Raw genomic sequence first — 23,244 nt, 5'->3', positions numbered from 1 at the left:
CTGAGTGAGGTAACCCAGACCCAGAAAGATAATTATCATATGTACTCACTTCTAAGTGGTTTTTAGACATAAAGCAAAGAAAACCAGCCTACAAATCACAATCCCAGAGAACCTAGACAGCAATGAGGACCCTAAGCGAGACATACATGGATCTAATCTACATGGGCAGTAGAAAAAGTCAAGATATTCTGAGTAAATTGGGAACATGGGGACTGTGGGAGAGGGTTAAAGGGTAGGGGAGAGGTAGGGAGGGGGCAGAGAAAAATGTAGAGCTCAATAAAATCAATGAAAAGAAGAAGAAGAAGAAGAAGAAGAAGAAGAAGAAGAAGAAGAAGAAGAGGAGGAGGAGGAGGAGGAGGAGGAAGAAGAAGAAGAAGAGGAGGAGGAGGAAGAGGAAAAAGAGGAGGAGGAGGAGGAGGAAGAAGAAGAAGAAGAGGAGGAGGAGGAAGAGGAAGAAGAGGAGGAGGAGAAAGAGGAAGAGGAGGAGGAGGAGGAAGAGGAAGAAGAGGAGGAGGAGAAAGAGGAAGAGGAGGAGGAGGAGGAGGAAGAGGAAGAAGAAGAAGAAGAAGAAGAAGAAGAAGAAGAAGAAGAAGAAGAAGAAGAAGAAGAATTTTTTTCTGCCTCTTCAACCATGATGAACTGAGCTTTGGTGTGTGTGTGTGTGTGTGTCTGTGTGTGTGTGTGTGTGTGTGTGTGTAATAGATGTTCCATTTACAGCTGAGCAGCCCACAGTCTCTCATTCTCTGCACAATGTCCAGTTGTTAGCCTCTGTATTAATTACTATCTACTGCAGACAGAAGTTTTTAAGTGGGGATTGGAAGACATACTAACCAATGGCTGTAAAGGTACAAATTTAGGGAGCAGCTTATTACTACATCGGTTTAGCAGAATAATAGAACTAGGTTCTTCTCTAGGACCTAGAACTTAACCAGACATGGGGATTTTGGTCCAGTCAATGGTTCCCTGCATGAGGTCCGTCTTATGGAGCCGGCTTTAAATGCAATTAGAGAGTAGTTGGTTATTCCAGGAACTTTTGTGCCACTATTGCACAGGTGAGTGCATCTGGCCAGCCCAGTCAATACTGTAGCGTTCAGGGCTCACAGCTGGGAAAGACTGGTAGTATGCACAAAACTTCTAGCATTATAGAAGCTGGCCAGTATAGGAGGGTAACTTTCAAATTTGTTGTGGTTTTAAGCAGAATCTTATTCAATACCCCAGGCTAGCCTTGAACTCGTAATCCTCCTGTCTGTCTCCTAAGGGCTGAGACTCAGTTTTACTCTTTTGGTTCTCTGACTTAAACATCGACTAGGACACTTATTGTTGAGTATGAGTTACCTTCTCAAATGAAAGATGTCCTTTTCGGACAGCACAGCTATTATGCTAGACCTTAGTAGCATAGGGTTTATACAGGGTTAGTTTTGTTTTGTTTTTGCTTTCGATCTCCCTGAGTGGGGGGAATTCAAGGCATGTGCTACTACCACCTGGCTTTTGTACAGGGCTTTTTAATGACCCAATGATCATCTCTCTCTCTCTCTTTTGTAAGTGATGAGAAAAATAACTATTAAGATTTAATGCTTCTTTCTTTTTTATTTTAGATTTATTTATTGCATTTAATGAGCATGAGTGTTTGTTTGCATGTGTTTGTGTGCACCATATGTGTGCTGGGCATCAGATTTCCTGGAACTGGAGTTGTGGGTGTTTGTGAACTACCATGTGGGTGCTAGAAACAGACCTTGATTCCTCTGCAAGTATAGTAAGTACTTTTATTATCTGAACCATCTCTCTAATCCCAGTGAGTTTTTCCCCCCTTATTTGTAATCCCAGAACTCAAGAAACTGGGAATTCCAGTTTCAAGTTTGAGGATAACCTGGGCTATATAGCAAGACTCTATCTCAGAAGAAGCCGAGGCAGGGAGGTTTGAGGGAGGGAGGACAGAGAGAGAGGGAGATTACATAGTATTAAAATATATATCTAAAATAGATAATAAAGTGTTTGGAGTCAGGCCTGCAATGCAGTATTTGGAAGGCTGAAGTGGGAAGATCACAAATTCAAAGAGACTGCTTGGGCTTCAGAGTGAGTTCAGAGTCATCCTGGGCTTCTTAATAGGATTCTATCTCAAAATAAGTGAAAAGGGACCCGGAAAACAGCTCAGTGGTAGAGCACTTACCTACATGCGCAGCACCCTAGGTTCAGTACCAATCGCAGAAGAAAACAAAGTCACATGAGGGCCTGTATTCATCCCCAGAGGGAAAAATAAGAACACTCAACCAAAAATGGGATGTGTAACAATCGATATTTGAATATATGTACACATTTATTTATCTCCATATTATCATGCGTGTAGATACATAAACAAGCTGCCAGGGACTGGTGATGGGGACTTTGTGGTAGAATGCTAACCTAGTGTGGCATTTGAAAGAAAATGGCCCTCTCAGGGAGTGGCACTATTAGAAGGTGTGGCCATAGTGGAAGAAGTGTGTCACAGCAGGGGCAGGCTTTGAGGTCCCTCGGTGTGACAGTCAGTTGATTCCTGTTGCCTGTAAGATGTAGAACTCTCAGCTCCAGCACCACATCTGCCTGCATGCCACCATGCTTCCCACCATGATGATAATGAACTGGACCTCTGAAATTGTAAGCAAGCCACCCTGATTTAATGTTTCCTCTATAAGAGTTGCCGAGGTCATGGTGTCTTTTCACAGCCATAACAACTTAACTAAGACACCTAGCTCGTAGGAAGCCCTGATTTTGATCCATGGCAACTGTAAGCAAGCAAATGAATAAATAAGCAAAGCTGTGTACTTGCGTATACGGTTACACACATTTTGATTTTGCACTGATTCCCATTACACAAGCCCCATGCAATTTGCTCCCCCCCCCCCATTTACAAAATACACTGTTATCTCTTCATAAAACCAGATTGATGGGCTTCTCTGACAGAGACAGGTACTGGAGAGCATTAGGGCCTCTGCTGTTTCTAGTGGCTCCTGGTAATTGTACGACTTGATAAGGCTTATGTGTAACTGGTCAAATTAAGATCATGCTTCCGAGAGTATTTTACAAGCTATAGGTGTTTTGTTAGTGTTAGTTATCAAGACATTTTATGTGACATGAGGATTACACTGTACAGGGATGGGTTGAGTATCCCCCTTTTGGCTGTTCTCACTGGAAGGTAGGATTTATCCCTCCTGCCCCCTCCCATTTTTCTCTTCTCACCTTGTTCTTTCTTTGATTTGGTCTGGTGCTGGGATCAAACACGGGGTCTTGCGCTCACTGGGTGAGTGCTCTGTACTGACCAGAGTTTCACTAAGTTGCCCAAGCAGGTCTTGAACTCACTTGTAGTGCAAGCAGGCCTTGAAATGGCTCTCAGCCTGTTCTCCTGAACAGCTGGGATGTCAGGCCTGAACCACCAGCTTTGGTGGATGTTTGTCATAATGTTTTGAAACAGTCACTACCAGGGCATATTTGTGTTTGGACAGGGGTTGAACAGTGAGTTTGCTGACTTAGTTCATGGCAAGTACTGTCAGGTGCCCATGTTGAAGGGGATTTTCTAGTGTCCCAGGAGCTCTGGCGCCTGAGAAAAGCTCCACTTCTAGTAATCACTGTCCTCTAGACTTCCCTGATGATTAATCCCAGGAGCTGTCTTACTCACATCCCTCAGCAACCACAAGACCCTAACCACAATGACAGCAAGCTCTTCCCAACATCCCCTGGGAGTCCAGAGTGGGAGGGCGTTTCTCACCACCGCATAAGGTGGAGAACACAGAGGGTAGCATCTCCTTAGTTCTTTAAGGCAGTTCTTGGCTTAAGACGTGACTTTTTTTTTTCTGCTTTCAGAAGACAGCTCAAGTAAATTGGCGACTTGTTTGTTTTGTTTTTTTTTTAAACTAACAATGGCCTGACTCAGAACTGTCCAACCATTCTTCAGCTCCCCACACTGTGTGTCTACAGATAACAGGCATATATATTATCTACTTTTGTTTACTTTTCCCCAAATGGAAGTCGATTAATTTCCCAATATATTTTACGGAATGACTTGCCTGTTGCCAGCCCAGAGAGGATGTATTAATCCTTATACTCAAAATATTTAAGATAGAAAATAATGGGAATGAGAAGAAATTGAAGGGCCAAGACAACCCATTTGTCTCTGATGTTCACCCCAAATGACTTCAGAAATGCTAGCAGTGAATTAAACCCTGAACTCCAGAAGACTGACTTAAATCATACTTTACCGAAGAGACTCTTTAGTGTCTTGGCGAAAATTGCATTTTATGTCTAGAATGCGGGGCACTCCATGATGGCACGTGTCAAGTGGCGTGAACTTTGGTCTGTCTGGTCTGAGGCTGAAGAGCCATTGTTATCTTTTTGTGTGCAGAAACCTCTTCAGAAGAAGACAAGGGGAGGCCACAGCCTCGTCTAAGATACTGAGATGGGACGCATCAGTCTGGAAAAGGAGAGCCGGCTTGGAAAAAAAAAACGAAGAGGGCTTCCTTTGCTTAGATGAAAATTGCACCTCTGTTTTGTGGATGGTGGAAGAGTCCAAAGTTAACCTGTAAAAGCCTCACTGGCCCAAGGACAGACAACTCCCTGGAATGCTGGAGACCATTGTTTGTGGGAGATCATAAGCCCCTATTTTTTGCCCCTAGACAAATTTGTTTCGACTTACCTGCCCTAGACGTGCTTGCTCACACAGAGGTGGTGGTGCGTAGGCAGGGTGTGTGCTTGGCCCTGATTGGACCTCATGGGAAACACCTTTCAGGGTTGCCTTTGTAAGCCTCTGCAAAATGTGACCCATCACTATTTTCTGGGAACTCAGGAATGGATCTGGCCAGAGTCTGTCATCCTGGCCAGCGTTTAATTAAAGCTTGCTTCAAATTTGGCTAAAAAACATGAAATTGATCTTTCTCTCGGGAATCTCAGGTTTAACAGGTGGGAATCCTCCCATCCTCCCATCTATGTTAACCTCTCACCTAGTCACTGATTTTTCTATGAGGCGATCAGAGAGCTCAGGGCTAAGATTAAGGCAATAACCAGGAGAAGGCAAGACAGAAGACAGGAGCAGAAACCCCCTTTGCATAAAGTTGATAAGAACTCATCCTTAACTAGCTACTTTGGGAGAGCAACTCATCTTGTAGCATGATAGATATTATTGATAAAATTGTTTACCACCTTGGATGCCATCCAGAGAGGCTTTTGATTTTATCTAGTTATTGTCCAAGTTTAAATTTGGTCATGTAAATTAACAGGAGATAAAAGCCCTGGGACTCTTAATAAAGGAAATTATTTACTTTCTATGTGGTGAAGAGAAAATTGTGAACAAATCAAGACCTGGCCCAGAGGCTAACAGCACTTGCTGCTCTAGCAGAGGACTGGGTTTGGCTCTAAACATCCACATGGTGGCTCACAACCACCTGCAACTCCAGTTCCAAGGCATCTCATTCATATACATACACACTAGCACTCACACATACACTAAAATTAACAAATAAATCATTTTCAAAAAGACTATAATAAGGGCTGAAGAGATGGCTCAGAGGTTAAGAGTACTGGCTGTTCTTTTGGAGGATCTGAGTTCAATTCCCAGCACCCGTATGGCACTTCTGCAACTCCAGTTCCAGGGGATCTGACACCATCTTCTAGTTCCCCTGGGCACTAGGCACACATGTGGTGTAGACATGCATGCAGGTAAAACACCTATATACACAAACATAAATAAAAACATTTAAATAAAAGACTATTATAAAAGGTGGGAGAGGAGAGCACACAGGGAGCCTACCCTAACTTTGGCCTAGTTATTAGGTCCTTAGTGGTAACATTATATACTAAAGGGCATAGGTAACAAATGTAATTCTGAAGGCAGAACTCAGCTTTCGTCCTTGCAGATACAGGCCATCCATGTGGAATGGGTAGGGTATAGTATAATTGACAAAAACAAAAAACAACAAAAAAAACAAAGTGAAGCTGAGGTGTAGCTCTGTGTGTGAAGCCCTGCGTTCAATGTCAGGACCACAAAAACAAACAAACAAGCAGAAACCAGGGTGTTAATTAAATTAGAATCTTTAGATAAACCAGAAACAGTGTTTTTAGTATAAGTATGTTTCATGTAGTGTTTGTGGTGTGAATGAGAATCTTCCCGAAAAGAAGCTCTGTCCACAGAGGCTGATCACTGATTAATGTCACTGACTATGGGGTAGGGGCGGGAGGCTGGAAGGTGGCAGATCCAGAGTCCAATCATAATTTCTCTTGGACTATCTTTAGCCACCTAAGGAGCCATTTTTTGCCCACCTCAGTAAGGGACCTAATATCCTGATAAACAGATAAAAACCATTAGAATGTATTAAATTAATAAAAGCCTCTTTTTTGCCTAAGGGCTAACAATGGCTATGGGATAGAATCTGAGGCCTAGAGCTGAGATTTCTCTGTCTGGCTAGAAACCGCTTCTCTGATGTTTCAACTAATTTGTTTTTGTTAAATGCCTTGATTTATGACTTGTTTTGTTCTGTTATTGTAAAAGCTTCTTGATACTTCTTCCATGTTGGAACATGGAACTTAGGGAAACCCAAGTCTGTGTTCCCAGGCCATGATCACTCCAGAATAATTTATTTTGTCTTACTACTGGTTTCTGAGACAGGCTGGCCTGGAACTCACTGTTTAGTTGAAGATGACCTCCAACTTCTGATTGTTCTGTTTTTCCAGATGTTGCGATTACAAGGGTGTGCCACCATGCTGGTTCCGCGTGGTGCTGGAGACCAAACCAGGGCTTCGTGCATGCTAGGCAGAGCACCCTACCATCCCAGCTACATACCATCCCAGTGTTTATGTGTTTTATTGGCTAGATTATAAATTTATCTGTGAAATTTCAACTGGTAACTCTCCATAGGCTTATTTATAAAGTCTAATGCCAAGGCGTGGGTTTGGAAGGCAGGTAGTGAAATGGTAAAAATAAAACAGTGCAGTTCCCCAAGGGGGCTGCGGGCCACAAGGGGCAGTGGGTCCCAGGCAGGGAGTCACACAGAGGGTGAGAGACCTCTGTGGGTCAGCCGGTCCCACGGGAGAGACAGAGACACGCCATGCAGAGAAAGTGGGTATTATTTAGTGGGTTATGGAGAGGAAAGGGAAAGTAGAAAGGGGAGAAGGGGAAGGAGGGGGGCTGAGAGAGAGAAGGGTGGAGGAGGTAAAGAGAGAAGGAAGAGAAGTTACCACTTTGGGAGATAGAAAGGAAGGAGCTCAGGGTGGAAGCAGGTTTGTTGGGGGGGATGGGCGGGGCTAGTCTCTTAAAGGGACAGAACGGACCATTATAGGTACAACTCAGGAAGTTATCAAGGCTCTGCCTCTGCCATCTGTCCCACTTTCTTTTGATGTTTAAAAGACCGAGGTCACCACTGCAGGCAAATGTCATGCTGTAGAATGTCATAGAGGTCAAGAAGCCTCTCCAGCATTGAGGCTTCAGTAATTTTTTTTGGCTTTTCGAGACAGGGTTTCTCTGTAGCTTTGGAGCCTGTTCTAGAATTTGCTCTGTGGACCAGGCTGACCTTGAACTCACAGAGATATTCCTTCTCTTGCCTCCTGAGTGCTGGGATTAAAAGCATGTGCCACCACTGCCTGGCCCAGAACTTGAGAACTTGTTTGCCTGTAGAAACACCACCCAGAAAGGGAAATAACAGTCCCTTCTAACACACTGGTGCCTTTTTCCCCAGGTAATTCTTCAGTGACACTGAGCTTCATTTTTTCTTTTTAAATTTTATTTTTATTTGTGTGTGTGTGTCTGTGAGAGAGAGGGAAAAAAGTGTGTGTGTGTGTGTGTGTGTGTGTGTGTATCTGTGTGGATGTGTGTGCATAAACATGCTGTAGATACTTGTAGAGGTCAGAAGATGTCAGAGGTCCCAAAGTTGGAGTTACAAGCAATTGTGAGCTGACCAGTGTGGGCTCTAGGAATTAACTTCAGACTTTACAAGAGTAGAAAACATTCTTAACTTCAGAGCCATCTTTCCAGGTCTTCCATTTTCTTTCTTTCTTTCTTTTTTTTAACTTTCAGTATTTTTCTTTTAATTTTAAAATAACAAGTCATGGGAAGTCTATCCATTTCTAAGCCGTCTGCTGACTAAGTCAATGTTCTATAGACTGTTTAAGACTAAAGAAATCTGATAGTTTTAATCATTAACAGACATTATTTTGTTTTGTTTTGTTTGAGATAGAGTTTCTCTGTAGCTTTGGGTCCTGTCCTGGAACTAGCTCTTGTAGACCAGGTTGGTCTCGAACTCACAGAGATCCGCCTGCCTTCGCCTCCCGAGTGTGCCACCACGGCCAGGTCAACAGCAGGTTGATTTTGCAAGGTGCTTTTAGATATGTACAAATATATCTTTGTTTTTCTATGAGAGAGAACAGAACATAATTTTTATCTCAGATTCCCATTTTGTGCAATGTAGAAAAGTTAACCTAGTAGACAAAGGCGATTAACTTATGCTTTCTCCATTTCTCTCCTGTAGATGAACTCTCTAATGTGGACAGGAAAGGAGTTCGCTCTCTGTAATGCTGGGCACTCTGGGTTGGTGGCTCCTGAGATGGCTAACTACTCCATCTTGTTTTCAGTCGCTGGATCTCTCCCCACTAACATCCAGAAGTATACAGCATGGCTCTATGCCGTTCTTCATAGTGGTTGCTCCACCAGCATTATTTTTGAAAATCAGAAAACAATATTCCTGCAGCATCGCCCCTTGATGCCCTGCACGGGAACAACGGTCTCAAAGTCAAGGTCTTTTCAACTTTCTTTTGTTTCATCCCAAACAGGGAGGGAATCTCTTTTATCTGACTTTAAGGAAGTTCTCTCACACAAAATATGACTGTCTTGAACCTCCTCCCAGAAGCCTGTTAGCCGTGGAATTGTAAAGTCAGAGAACAGGAAGGAAGACTGAGGAGTGTCACCACACCTAGACAGGCTTGGTCATAACTAATGTCTGCTCCTTAGGCCTATTCAGTTCCCATAAAAATCAATCATTAACCTCAGCCAGGTGTGGTGGCACGTGCCTTTAACCTGCAGCAGAGGCAGGTAGGTGGATCTCTGTGAGGCCAGCGTGTTTACACAGTGAGTTCCTGGACAACCAGGGCTACATAAAGAGACTATCTCAAAAAACAAAAACAAAATCATTACCTGTTAAGTTTCCAACAGTTGAGGTGCCTACTTAACATATCAAAGTGGATCTCACCTCCAGGTTCTCCCAGCATCCCTCAGTTCCTACCTGTTACAAGGTTTGGCTGTCATACCTTACCCTCTCAGCCCAGGGGTTGGGCTGCCCTTCCCCCAAAAGCTCTTCCCTATAGAATCCAGATATTTTGTTTGCCTGGCCTTTTTTGTACCTTCGGACCTCCTGGCTGCTGCAATTGGTCCCCTCTCTCCCATTTCCCTTCCCCTCCCCGTCTCCCTACATGGCCCAGCCCAACCTGGCCAGTCCACTCTGGACTCCCCAAAAGTCCCTTTTATCTGCAGCAAACTTTCTCCTTCACCACACTTGGGAGCAGTCGTGTCCTTTCTTTTCCTTTTTTATCTCTTTATTGTCATTCATTAACTACTTTCTAAGCTGTCTACATTCCTGCATTTCCCTGTCTCCTATAAGAGGGGTATATCATCCCCTTGCCTCGTTGTGCTAGGATTCAGGTGTTCCTGCCCTGTCACCTGGCAGGATGAACCCAGGCAGTACTCTAGCCAGCCCAGGGTCCTATGACTGCTAGGTCACACTGGGTGCAAAAGTCCCCTTAAGAGACAAGCTCCGCCCACTCCTGATCTCTCCCTGCTCTTCTTCTGGAGGGGTAGACAGGATTTTTCCTGTCTCTTCTCTTTTCTCTCTCTTTCTTTCTCTTCTCCTCCCCTCTCTCCCTTCCCTCTCCCACTCCCTTCCCTTCCCCTTGTAAAACTTTCTTCTTAAGTTCTATCTTCCTGTCCCTGTTTGTTCCTCACCCCCCGGGGTCCCATTTGCACTGTATCATAACACATTGGCTTACAGGTAAACTCTGCTGTAATGTCCATTAGTAAATTAATAAATGTGCACGCCAGCTTTCTCCTCTGAATCTATTATGTTTATTTAAAAAAAAAATTAGGACTTGAGCCTTCACAGGGGAAGATGCCTGCTCTTCAGTTCACAGCTGGCCTTCCATGGTGGGGCTCCTTTGCGCTGCAGGCTCTCCCCCTCAGCTAACTTCTGAGTCCTCAGGAAATGCAGAGTCCAGCTCCTCTCCCATTCTTCTCTGAGGCCACAGGAAACAAGGCTGTCATTGAGCTTTCTTCCCGTCACCTTTGTCTGCTCTGATGATGCATACCACTGTGGCATAAAGACATCTCGGGGTCAGCTGCCTTCCCTAGCCGTGGAGAAGATGCAACCTCCTTTGTTTTAGATCTTTGAGTCTGTCTGATATTTTTTCCCTATCAGCTAGAAGGCATTTACTCTGGAAAGATGTTTTGGGGTTGGGGAAGATAGGTTTCTTGAAGACCACAGGGCTCTCCAAGTATCTGAGGTTGGGAATCTTCACAGAGGGAGGTGTCCTTGGGAACCAGTCTCATCTGGGCCTCACAGGTGAGGTTCAAGAGTTCCTAGATGTTGAAAAGACCTCTTCTCCAATAAAACAAGGTATTTTGTTTTATTCCCCAATAAAACAAGGTATTATGTTTGCCAATCTCATTTACAGGCTCAGAAACTAAGCTATTTTATATATTTAAAATTTTTATTTTTACATTTTAAATATTTTTATGTTTTAAATCTTAAACATTTTATTTCAAAATATATTTTAAATAATTTTATACTTTATAGATATATTTTAAATTTTATTTTTTAATTATGTATATGTTTTCTTATATATTTTTATTTTAAAAATTATAAAATATAAATAAATTTTATATTATATATTTTAAATATACATTTTTATTGTTTTATTTTAAAATTTAAAAAATAATATATGTTAAATTTTCTTTTCTTTTCCTCTTCCCCCTCTTCCTCATTCTCCTTTTTTGCCTTCTAGCTTCAACCTGTGGTACTCCAACAGCATGCCTGGTCTTGCCCAACAGGAGGCTGCTGTGCCACACACTGGTGCTGACTGCAGAAGGAAGGACCTGCGTAATGTTTCAGGTTTTCCTTTTGTTGGTGTGCCTGCCTTGCTGCTGAGTGTCTAACTCTCCTAAGCCCCAGGACAGTCCTGAAAACTGACAATAGCCAATTCATTCACACATGGAGGAATGAAAGCTCAGAGACTGTATGACTGCATTGCTTTTCTTACTGCCCTGATAAAATACCTTACAGAAATGGCTTAAAGGACAATGGGTTTGTTCTGACTCATGGTCAGGACGAGTTCAGTTCATCGGAGCTGGGAAGGCATGGGGAAGTTCACAGAGGCAGGAGTGAGTGGCCGAAGCTTCTCTGCAGCGGCAAATCTGGAAGTGTGTTCAAAGATCCCAGATGTGAGAACTGAGACTAGGACAGGCTAATACCAAAGCTTCCATTGAAAATGCCAAGCACCGTCTCTCCAGCCACTGACGCTGAAACCTGTAAGTTGCAGTGGTCTTCCTGCCCCAGCCTCCTGAGCAACTTTGGCTGCAGGTCAGCCACCAACTTCTTATTGTTATCTAGGTGACTTTAGTATAAGCCATTGGGTCCCACCCCAGCCTTTCCAGGGGTGAAACCCACTGACTGGTCCATGCTTTGGCAATAATAAAGCCCTAAAGTTTTGGCTTGAATCCTTCCACTCTCTCCCCAGTGTTAAGGTCACTGTGATCATTTTTCTGCTTGGTGAAGGTGTCAAGAAACTAAAAGAGATGCAGCAAGCCTTGCTTCGTTACTTTAAGGAAGGTCCAGCAAGGGACACCAGCTGGCACTGTACTTTCACCATCTTGGAATCTAAGACTGGAAGAGTTAGTTCCAGGCCAACCTGGGCTAAGTATGGAGATAAAGCCAGGCAGAAAGATAAGGACAATTATGGGGACCTGAGAAGGGGAAGGAGGCCTTCATCCCCGAATCTGAAGCCCTGACAGTCATGAAGCAAGAATTCCAGCACAATTAACATTTGCTAGGAAGGTTGCTGTTTTCAGGTAAACCGTTTAAGCACACTGGGTGGTAGTGGTGCACGCTCTTAATCCCAGCAGGTGCATCTCTGTGAGTTTGAAGCCAGCCTGGTCTACAGAGCAAATTCCAGCCGAGGCTACACAGAGAAACAGTGTCTCAAAAAACAAAACAAACAAACAAACAAACAAACCCAAAAACATTTAAACAGCAGCGAAGTAGTTAAGATCTAAATACACATGGCCTTTCTCCTTCCTTAGTTGTAAACCTGCAATTTTCTAGGATTCTTGCCAGAAACTCCACTTAGAGTAAAAGGAGTCTGATCACCATTGTGCAACCCTAAGGCTCATGGTTTTATCTTACTACGTTGTAATCCTATCCAAGGCACTTCCAGAGTCACCCTATAATTTTATTTATCAAAAAAAAATGTAGAACGAAAAGTTCTTAGCAATCTTTTAAAACATTACACGTGAGAGCCACCAAAGTGGTGTGTGTGTGACTTCTGCCAAGACCCCTTTGGGGTGGTTCTCTTCCCACAAGCCTGTAGTATACCTTCTAAATGCTTTCTGTTCTTAATCAACTCTAGCCACGCATTATACTGGCCCCTCCTGAAATTCTTCTCTGTGAGATTTCTGTGACTTGAGTTCTCTGGAAGGTCAAGGAAACTCCTCTGCTCGGGGGCGTGTATTCTTGTTCTGTAGCTACTGAACAAGATCCTGTCTCAACAACAGCCGCGATTCAAGCAGATCAGCGCTGCAAACCAGGTTGCTATTTATTCTAGCCAGACTTGTACAAGACAAGGAAAATGAAAGCCCTTTGGCCTAAATAGCCGGTTCTCAAGGGGCAGATAGATGATCTGAGACAGAAACGCCCGGGTCTGTCTGTACAGTATTTACCTAAAACACCTCTACTTCTGACAGCACTCTGCAAGCCTCAAGGGGAGCCAGTAATACAAAAACAGGTCCCAAACCAACCCATCTGCTTTCCATTTCCTGCGGAATGCTAAAAGGAGTCTTTCTAAGGTTGCTTAAAATATGTCCTGTCCTCTGGCCCGCCCCATCAGAGAGCTTGCTGCGTCCTCAGACCACCTCAGCCACTTCCTCCTACACCTGGGGCTGCCTCTTCTGCCGAAGCTCTCTGCAAACAATGCTCGCGGTTATTCCCGGCACTGGCCTTTCGGCTTTGCACGCATTCAATGGCACCTTTTTTCCCCCTCTTCTGTGTGAAGCGTTTTTTCTGTCTCCTCGTTTGTCCCTTTGTCCTTTCGCAAGTGTTACGCTATCGACATTTGAAAGTGCGTGGTTAGCTGGAGCCTGGGAAGCGTCCTTGATTGCAGGCTCGGGAACAGGAAGAGCACGGGCCAGTAGCTGTGACTTTCCTTGGGCTCGGCTGCCTCTCTTAGAACCTCCACCCTGTTTTTAAGGTTGGAACTGGAAGGAATGAGCCCTGTATGTGGTAAATCGGTGTTTCCTTTCTAGCTTGGAGCGGTGACTCCAGAGCCCTGCCATACCCCTTGACTTTGCTCTGTTTCTGTTTAGTGTCTGTTAACTGGTGACCTTTGCTACCAATTAACCAGAGCAAGGCTTTATTCCGTTGCAGAGAACCGCCAGACTGTAAACAAAATTTAAAAAAAAAACACACACACAAAAAAAAATGGTTCTGGGGGAAACTCAGGACAGGGGCATTCCCCTGTAATCTTCTTTCTATGTTAGGGAGCTGAAGCGCTCCATCTAGCTCAAGGACTAAATTGGAGCCTTGTCTCTGACAGACTACTAGATCCCACACGCTCCCCCAAACGTGCCATGCAGTCCCATTACAGTTATTCAGGTTAGGCAAGATGACAGCAGCTGCTACAGCCCTAATGCCTTTCTCTAAATGTCAACAGCCAGAACTCCAGAGAGCGGCCTTTCTGTGAGGCTGTGTGTGGTAAGACTCCACTGTGGAATTTAAGAAGCTTATGTATGCTTCCTTTCAGAGGCAGGGGGTGTGTGTGTGTGCAAGCGAGCGGGCAGGCAAAGACAATGGTGGGGGCCTCGCCACACGAACCAGGAGGATGGTAAAGGTCAGGGAAATGTGCAAGCCTTTAACCAGTATCTGGTGAGTACACGCTGAGTGCTCCCAAGGCAGGGCAGAGAGAGGAAATCGGGGGAACACAGGGAGGGAAAGTGACCCTTCACCTTTGGGGTCCAGTTTTGTCTTTCCTGCTGGCAGGGTCAGGAAAATTCAATGCTAAAATTACCTGCGGAGATGGCATGTGTTTCCTACACATCTCAAGAATGTTAAAACCACAAACTGCTTGCTCAGGGCCTGTAGGTTCAGCTTACTTGTCGGATTCCTCAATCTAAACAATGCATCTCCAAAAAGCAGTGTATTTATTGACCAAAGCAGGTTCTTTAAGATAGGAGGCGGAAGTGAACAGGCTGTGCTTACTCTTTAAATCTTCTTGTAAACTGTGCTTTCTGAGCAGGCTGCTGTGCGCTGAGTCTGACAGAGTCTCAGCTCTCTAGGGGATTAGCTCTAGGAGTGGGGCTGTCAAAGGTCACCAAAGCCACCTGGAACCACTCTCTTGCCTGATGCCCAAGAAGACAGAGGTGAGAGAATCTCCAGAAGGGGAGGAAGGCCAGCAATACCAACCTGCTACCGTGCCCAGTGGCCTTTTGTGCATTTGGCAGGGACCGAGGTAATCTTTGAGACTGATCATCTTGGCGTGCACTGCCAGCTCAGCCAGTCAGTGCTCTATGTTCGACTGAAGTGATCACACTTTACTTGCTCAGTCAGGGGAGGGGTCACGGGTCAGGGTCACTTTCATCCTCATTCTCCCCACTTTTTGACCTATTTTATAAGCTCTTGATTGAGCCACTTCCCTTTCTTGGTCTCAGGCTACATGTCTATCATCTGGCCCTCTACCTTACCGTCTACAGAGAGCTAATTCCTGTCTCAGCATGACTAAGAAGAAGCTACTGGATCTCTCTCTCTCTCTCTCTCTCTCTCTCTCTCTCTCTCTCTCACACACACACACACACACACACACAAAGATATCTATGAGTGTCTTCAGAAACCCACACCATGTCTCAGGTGTGTACCATGCTTTTCCTATATGCCTCTGTCTGAACAAATAAATTTACCACCTTTGCCTCCCTACTTTTGACTTGTTCAGTGATTGATTGATCAATTTATATATTTAATTTTATTTTTTATGTAGCATAGTCAATGATCTGGTATTACCTGAGATCTCTAGAGGGGAAGGGTGGCCTGCCATAAAGGTATGTACCTAACCGAAGGGAACTCCTCTGTGCTGTTTGCGGCGGTGCTGGGCACCATCTCCCTGCCTTGATTGGCACTATGTTTTCCTATAAGTACTGTGACTAAACCCGTGAGCAACATATAAAGTTGCTGGCTTTATGAATCTTATAGGGGACAAGTTCTTATCAGGGAAACTAAGCTGATTAAGACCAGTGTCTTAGCTAGGGTTTTTATTGCTGTGAAGAGACACAATGACCACTACAGCTCTTATTTAGGAAACATTTAACTGAGGTTCTCACCAACAGTTTCAGAGATTCAGTCCATTATCATCATAGTGGGGAGCATGGCAGCATGCAGGCTAACATGGTGCTGGAGGAATAACTGAGCGTTCCAAGTCTTGCAGGCAACAGGAAGTTGACTGAAAATCACACTGAGGGAAACTTGAGCAAGAAAAACTTCAAAACCTGCCCCCACAGTGACATACTTTCTTCAACAAGGCCACACCCCCTAATAGTGCCACTCCCTTTGGGGGCCATTTTCTTTCAAACCACCACATTGGGTATCCTGTCAGAACTGAGGGAGGGAAATCCTTGAATGGGAGACCTGGAAAGACTTCTCTGATGAGGTCCCACCAGAGTCAAAATCTGAAGAAATAGAAGAAACCTGCCATCATGGGCTTTGGCTATGACTTCATGTTTCTACCCTGCTCTGGATTAATTATCTAACAGAGATTTATTAGGTGTACAAATCCGAACATTTTTATCGTTATTACTTTTCTAATCACGAATATTAATTTATAAATACCACACAATGAACATAGCTATCAGTAATATCGTCTTAATATGTAAGCATTAGCATTTGTTTTAATTTAATTCAGTAAAAGAAATACCATGCTTCTTCTAATCTGTTTCCTCTTAATAACTAGTAAAGGTGGATGTTGTGATGGCCTTTCTTAGCTGTCAACTTGATTATATCTGGAACTAAAACCCAAAAATGTAGGGACACACCTGTGAGGGGTTTTGTTTAGTTTGAAGTGGGAAGAATCACTTCTAATCCAGATATTGGATCTTTGAGGTGGGAAGATACACCTTTAATCTAGATCTTTTGAGGTGGGAAGACCCATCTCCAATCTGGGTCATGCAGTCTGCTGGAAACCTATATAAAGGACATGGAAGAAAGAAGTTTTGCCTGTTTGTTCTTGCCTCACTAGCAAGTCCATTCCTTCACTAGCATTAGAGCCCACTTCTTCAGGATTCCAGGGTATTGTGAAGACCAGCTGAGACATCCAGCCTCATGAAAGGAGCAACTACTGGATTCTTGGACCTTGCATTTGTAGGTAACTTTTGTCGGATTAGCTGGGCCACAGCCTGTAGGTCATTTTAATAAATCCCACATATATGGGATTTTATAAGTTCTGTTATTCTAGAGAACCCTAATAAAAATGTTTTGCATGTTTATTTTTTATTCATTTGTGAATTATTTTGCTTATCAGTAGTTTGCTCAGTTATTAGCTAACATGTTCATGGGATTCTTGTCAACTTGTGTGAATTCTCGAGATAGCAGTATTAATCTTTTCTAGTGTATGCCTTATAAATGTGCCTTCTAATGTGTTGCTTGTCTTTAATTTTGGTGTTATATTACCTATGAGCTCTTTTTTTTCCACCAAGTTTTATGTAAGACAAGTACTTTTTAATCTTTTCTCTATGGTAGGACAAGTCAAGATTTCATAATTTTGATAAACATTTAATCCTATTTTCTCCTGGACGTTACAGTTTCAGATGTGCTTAATATTCAAATCAAGTGGAATTAGTTATAATGCACGGTATATAAGGAGACCCTACATTCTCTCTTTCCTCCCCAAACTGCCAATCAATTACCCTTCTGCTATATATTGAAAAAAAATAATCTTATCTCTTTATATAGAGATATCTTTATCATGTACCAAAATTCTTGTGAAAAATTATATTTCTGAGCTTCCTGTTATATTTCTGAAGTCTGTCTCCGGACACTAAGACTTCAATGCTGTGTTTTTATTGTGGTGTAGACGTCACTGATGGTGGAGCTTATTCACCCTTCTTGCTAGGAGGCTTCACTCATTTCCTGTTATGGCCACAGATGAAATTTCCCCACAGGCTAATGTGTTGAGCACTCAGTTCTTAACCAGGACTGATGATTAGAGATGTTCTGAAAACTCTTTTAAAAAAATACCTTTTCAACCAATATGGTGGTGCATGCCTCTAATCCCTGCCCTTGGAGGGCACAGCAGATGGATCTCTGTGAGTTCAAAGCTAGCCAGGGTTTCATAAGAAGACCCTATCACCAAAAACAAAGTAAAACTCTAAACCTTTTTTTTTTTCATTAACACTTTCATACATGTACGAAGTGCATTCTGGTTACTGCACCCACCCTAACCTTCCTCCCACACTTTTAGCACCCCCACCCATCCCACCCCCACCCCATTCAAGTCAGCTTCTCGAATCTTTTGGAGGACAAGCTGTTTCCTTTCTGCTACAGCATGAAGACTGTCCTCTGCTATGCTCTCCCACAAGCCTAATGTTCTGTTTTATGCATTTTCAAATATTTTCTTCCCTGTTTTCATACTGTTCTCAACTTGTGTGGACACTGCTTTTCTCAGTTAGTAATATTCAATATACCTTCCTTTCTTTTTTTAATGTCCCAGAAATTTATTTGATGTTGGCTTGAATACATTTTATATAGGAAGGTTGGGACTGTTTGTGTTGGGTAAATCTCATGGAGGCACTGAATCCAGAGACATCAGAAATGAAAAACGAAAGCCCAATTTTAGGGCTGCTCTTTAAGATTTGCCTCTGGTCAAATCAAGCCACTCCCTTAAAAAAATGCTTGAGGTGTTAGAGCTTCTTTGTGGCTGACACAAGGAGGGCAGTTAGATTCTGGTTTGTTGAACACTTGAATACTTGGAAATAAAAATATTCAGCTTTGAAGTTTTCAATACTGGAAAACTTTCAAGTCTAGGGTTTCCAGCCAGGAAGGGCAGCTTTGTATTCCTTAAATCACTGTTTCCCACAAGGCTAATCTTCAGCTTTGGCTTCCATTTCTTCTGCGTCATCATCTCCATCCACCTCTGCATTTTCTCTCTCAAGCCGTTCCAGCTGCCTTGCAAGCTCAGTCTCATCTGTGTCTGTGTCCACTTGGGGCTCCATCTGAACACACCCCTCTTCTCCTCAGTCTTCTCTTTGATGACTGCCATAGCTGAATTGAGAACAGAGAGGCCTTCTGTTCTCTCTAGGTCGTTGACATCACATACCTGGGTGGAAGGGAGCTCTTAGGTTAATCTTGATGGGCATGGTTTCCGTAGAACAATTCAAACTTGCTTTCAGGGCTTCTTTTACAGCATCAATTCCTTCATAACCATAGCAAGCTACTTCAGTATCTGATCAGAGTTTGACAGCTTGTGGGGGTCAAATGCCTCATGCTATTGCTAATGAGTACTTCTTTGCTCATTTTCGTTCATATCTAAACTATCCAAGATGGGTCTGAGACTGCATGCTTAAAGGCCCCGTAAGCACCATAGCCAGGCTTCTTGTACTTGTCATCAAAGACCCAGGCAGTCCTCTGGACCAGGCTTTCCAGCTGCTTGTCTTGGTATATTCTAATACCTCAGCAACATGGCGAAGAACGCTACAGACAGTTTTGAATTTTGTAAATTTGTCTTCATATTTGATTGCTTCCTCTGGAGAAAAATCTTCTTTTTGACAAATCAATATATCCTTTTTCTGTGTCCACTCTAATAACAACTACACATTCATTTCTGCCAATGTGGATCAGTTTGTTTATAGAACGGATACGTCTCCTGGATAATTCGCTAAGAAGAAGCATGCCTTCAATGTTATTGTATTCCAACAAGCTGACATAAGCCCCCATTTCAGCAATGGATCTTACATTCACCATCACTACATCTTCCACCTCAGGGAATCTGTGTTGATAAAATCTACAACTTAGACCTGGCATTCTGAGGAGTATGTTTGAATCTCAAACTAGGGTCCCACACCATGCGCCTTAATGGCAATGAAGAGATTTGGACACAGAACCTCCTCAGTGTGCACTTCACTCAACCCAGAGTGCGTGAGGATCCACCTCTCACGATATCACTCTACATCCCTTTCAAGCATATTGAATTGCTTAATTATTTTTAATGGCTGCATATAATTTAAGATGGATAAAGTGGTTTACTAAGTGGTTTCTTACTGATAAATAGCCGAGACATTTTTAGTAGATTTTCTGTAGAGAGAAACTGTATCCACGTGCACACATTTTGTTTATGTTCTGGTTTGGTTTTGATTGGATCATAAAACACTGACCAAAAACAACCTGGGGAGGAAAAGAGTTTATTTAGCTTACTGGTTATAGTCCATCACTGAGGGAAGCCAAGATGGGAATCCAAAGGTAGGAACTGAAGCAGAGACCACAGAGGAACACTGCTTTCTTTGGTTTTCTCAGATTTCTCTTTATTTTTATATTTATTTTATATTTATTCTTCTCTCATAGATTATATCCCGACAAAGTTCCCCATCCTTCCACTTCCCCAGTCTTCTCTCCTACCTCCTCTGGACCCCAGATTCACTTTCCCCTCAGAAAAGAACAGGCCTCCAAGGGATATCAACCAAACAGCATAACAAGCCACAATAAAACAAGGCATGTACCATCATATGAGACTGGATGAGCAACCTGGGGAGAGGTCCCACAAACAAGCAAAAGAGTCAGAAAAAGCCCTCGATCCCACTGTTAGAAATTCCATAGGAACACCAAGCTACTCAGCTATAACATGGTATGTAGAGGACCTAGGTCAGACCTCTGCAGGTTCCCTGATCTCTGCGAAGCCCCATGACTTCCAGCCAGTTGATTCTGTGGGCTGTGTTCTCCTGGTGTCCCTGACCCTTCTGGTTTCTCCAATCCTTCCTCCCCTACTACATAGGACTTTCTGAGTACCGCCTAATATTTGACTGTAGGACTCTGCATCTCTCCCATCAGTTGCTGGATGGAGTCTCTGTTTCTTGAGTGGCAGCAGCTGCGTGGCAGGTGAGAGAACGAGATCCATAGGCACACACCATGCAGAGTGAGACTGGATATTTATTTAGTATTTAGTGGGTTATGGAAGGGAAGGGGAAAGGGGAGAAGGAGAGAAGGGGGAAGAGCAGAGAGAGGCAGAAAGAGAGAGAGACAGACAGAGACAGAGAGACAGAAAGAGAGAGAGAAGGAGGACGAGGAGGGGGAGGAGAAGGGGGAGAAGGGAGAGAGGGAAAGAGCCGGAAAAGGAAGGAGTTCAGGCTGGAAGCAGAAGGAAGATCTGCTTGCCTCAGTGTACAGAGGAGGGAGTGGGCGGGGCTTGTCTTTTAAAGAGACAGGACAGACCATTGCAGTCTCTGTAGTCTCTTTGATCATGATTCTGCTAGGCTCCAGTCCCAGAACACTCTGTAGATGGGACAAGCTGTAGGTTGAAGGTTCTGTGGCTAGGTTGGTGTCCCAATCACTCCACTTGAGGCCTTTCATGGTTACAGATGGTGGCCAGTTCAGGCTCTGTATCCTCCATCACTAGGAGTCATTGCTAAGGTTATTATCATAGATTCCATGGAGTTTCCTTTGCACTAGGTTTCTACCTCACCCCCTTGCCCCCAATTCCAGTCATTTCTCCCAGTAGTTTCTTCTTCCCTGACCCCACCTGATCCCTCCATTTCCTAACCTGCCCCCAGTCCACCTTGAAAATCTATTCTATTTCCCTCCCCAGGGAGATCCTTGCATCCCCCCATTGAGCCCTCCTTGTTACTTACCCTCTCTGGGTCTGTGGACCATAGCATTATGATATTTTATTTTATAATTAATATCTATTTATAAGTGTGTGCAGACCATGTTTGTCTTCTGGGTCTGGTTTGTCTCACTTAAGATGATGATGTGGAATACCTCTCTGTATGCTGTGAATATGTTTTATTATTTGGTTAATAAAGAAGCTGATTTGGCCAATAGACAGGCAGAATTGAGCCAGTTGGGAAATCCAAGCAAAGATAAAGGGAAAAAGAAGGTGGAGTCTGGGAGACACCAACAGTTGCTGGGGAAGCAAGATGAGAGGTAACAAGCCATGAATGAGCCTTGTGGTAAAACATAGCATAGAAATGGGTTAATTTAAGTTGTAAGAGCTAGTTAATAACAAGCCTGAGCCATAGGCCAAACAATTTTTCATTAATATTAAGCCTCAGAGTAGTTATTCAGGAACTGGTGGGAGGGAGAGAAACCTCCAATTACAGACTTTTTCTAGTTCTATCCATTTGCCTGCAAATTTCATGATGTCATTGCTTTTAACAGCTGAGTAATATTCCTTGTGTAAATGTACCATATCTTCTTGATCCATTATTCAGTTGAGGGACATCTAGGTTGTTTCCAGTTTCTGGCTACTACAAATAAAGCTGCTATGACCATAGTTGAGCAAGTGTCTTTGTGATAGGATGGAGTGTCCTTTGTGTATATGCCCAGAGTGGTATAGCTGGGTCTTGAGGTAGATGGATCCCCAAATTTCTGTGAAACCACCATACTGATTTCCAAAGTGACTGCACAAATTTGCACTCCCACCATCAGTGGAGGAGTGTTTCCCTTGCTTCACATCCTTGCCAGCATGAGCTATCACTTGTGTTTTTGATCTTAGCCATTTTGATCAAGATGAAATCTCAAAGTAGTTTTGATTTGCATTTCCCTGATGGCTAAGAATATTAAACTTTTCTCTAAGTGTTTCTCATCTATTTGAGAGTCCTCTGTTGAGAATTCTCTGTTTAGATATGTATCCCATTTTTAAGTGGATTATTTGGTTTGTTGATGTCTAATTTCTTGAGTTATTTATATATTTTGGAAATTAGCCCTCTGTCAGATGTGGAGTTGGTGAAAATTTTCTTCCATTCTATGGGCTTCTATTTTGTCTTACTAGCAGTGCCCTTTGCCTTACAGAAGTTTTTCAGTTTCATGAGGTCCAGTTTATTAATTGTTAATCTAACACTAATGTCTGCAATATTGGTGTTTTATTCAGGAAGTTGCTTTCAGGGACAATATGTTCAAGGCTATTCCCCACTTCCTCTTCTATCAGGCTCAGTGTATTTTTTTATGTTGAGGTCTTTGATCCCCTTGAACTTGAGTTTTTTGCAGGGTGATAGATATGGCTCTATTTGCAGTCTTCTATATAGTGACATCCCGTTAGACCAGCAGCACTTGCTGAAGATACTTTTCTTCTTCCATTGCTGGATCCTCTGAAGCTAGAGTTACGATTTGTGAGCCACTTGACATGGGTGCTGAGAATTGAACAGTGGTCTTACAGAAGAGTAACAAATGCTCTTAGCCATTGAGCCATCTCTCCAGCTCCTGCACCTCATTTTTTTCTTTAAAAAAATTCAAAGATTTATTGTGTGTGTGCGCGCACACACACACGTGCACACACAGGTACTCACAGAGTTTAAGTGGAGTTGTAGTTACTAATAATTGTGAGCTGCCTGGTGTGGGTGTTGGGAACTAAACACAGGTCCTCTGGAAGAGCAGCAAGAGCTCTTAACTGTTCCTCCAGACTCCTTTGAAAAACGCTTTCTTCTTTCATAATTTCATACGCGTGTGTAATGTTCACTCATTACTCTCTTTCCCCTCCTTATGCTCCCACTAAACCCCCCTTTCTTCCTGAGAAATCCTTTCCTGCTTTCATGTCTCCATCTATGTGTATGTCTCCCGCTACACTTAGTTAGGGTTGCTGACATGAACGTGTGTGTGTGTGTGTGTGTGTGTGTGTGTGTGTGTGTTAATTATTTGAGTAAGAAGAGCTTGTTCACTTTTCGTTTCCAAGGGCAACTTACTGGCTATATTACTGAGGAATCTAACTCCCTCTTCAGCAACCATTTGCTGCCCATAGCTCCTCATGGAGGAATGAGACTCTTGAGGCCTCTTCCCCATCCACGATGGA

The 23,244-nt window shown here is 43.3% G+C and overlaps 1 pseudogene; it reads right to left on the bottom strand.

Annotated features, from left to right (window-relative positions):
- Positions 1–18,084: 18,084 nt before the first annotated feature.
- Positions 18,085–19,282, bottom strand: LOC121452514 (annotated as a pseudogene).
- Positions 19,283–23,244: the final 3,962 nt, after the last annotated feature.

Source organism: Microtus oregoni, unplaced genomic scaffold (genome assembly GCF_018167655.1).
Source record: "Microtus oregoni isolate MIOR12 unplaced genomic scaffold, Mior012 000009F_ref0000495, whole genome shotgun sequence".
In the NCBI taxonomy this organism is placed as follows: domain Eukaryota; kingdom Metazoa; phylum Chordata; class Mammalia; order Rodentia; family Cricetidae; genus Microtus; species Microtus oregoni.
Note: the sequence above shows the minus strand (reverse complement) of the source record. Positions and strands in the feature narration are given on the sequence as shown.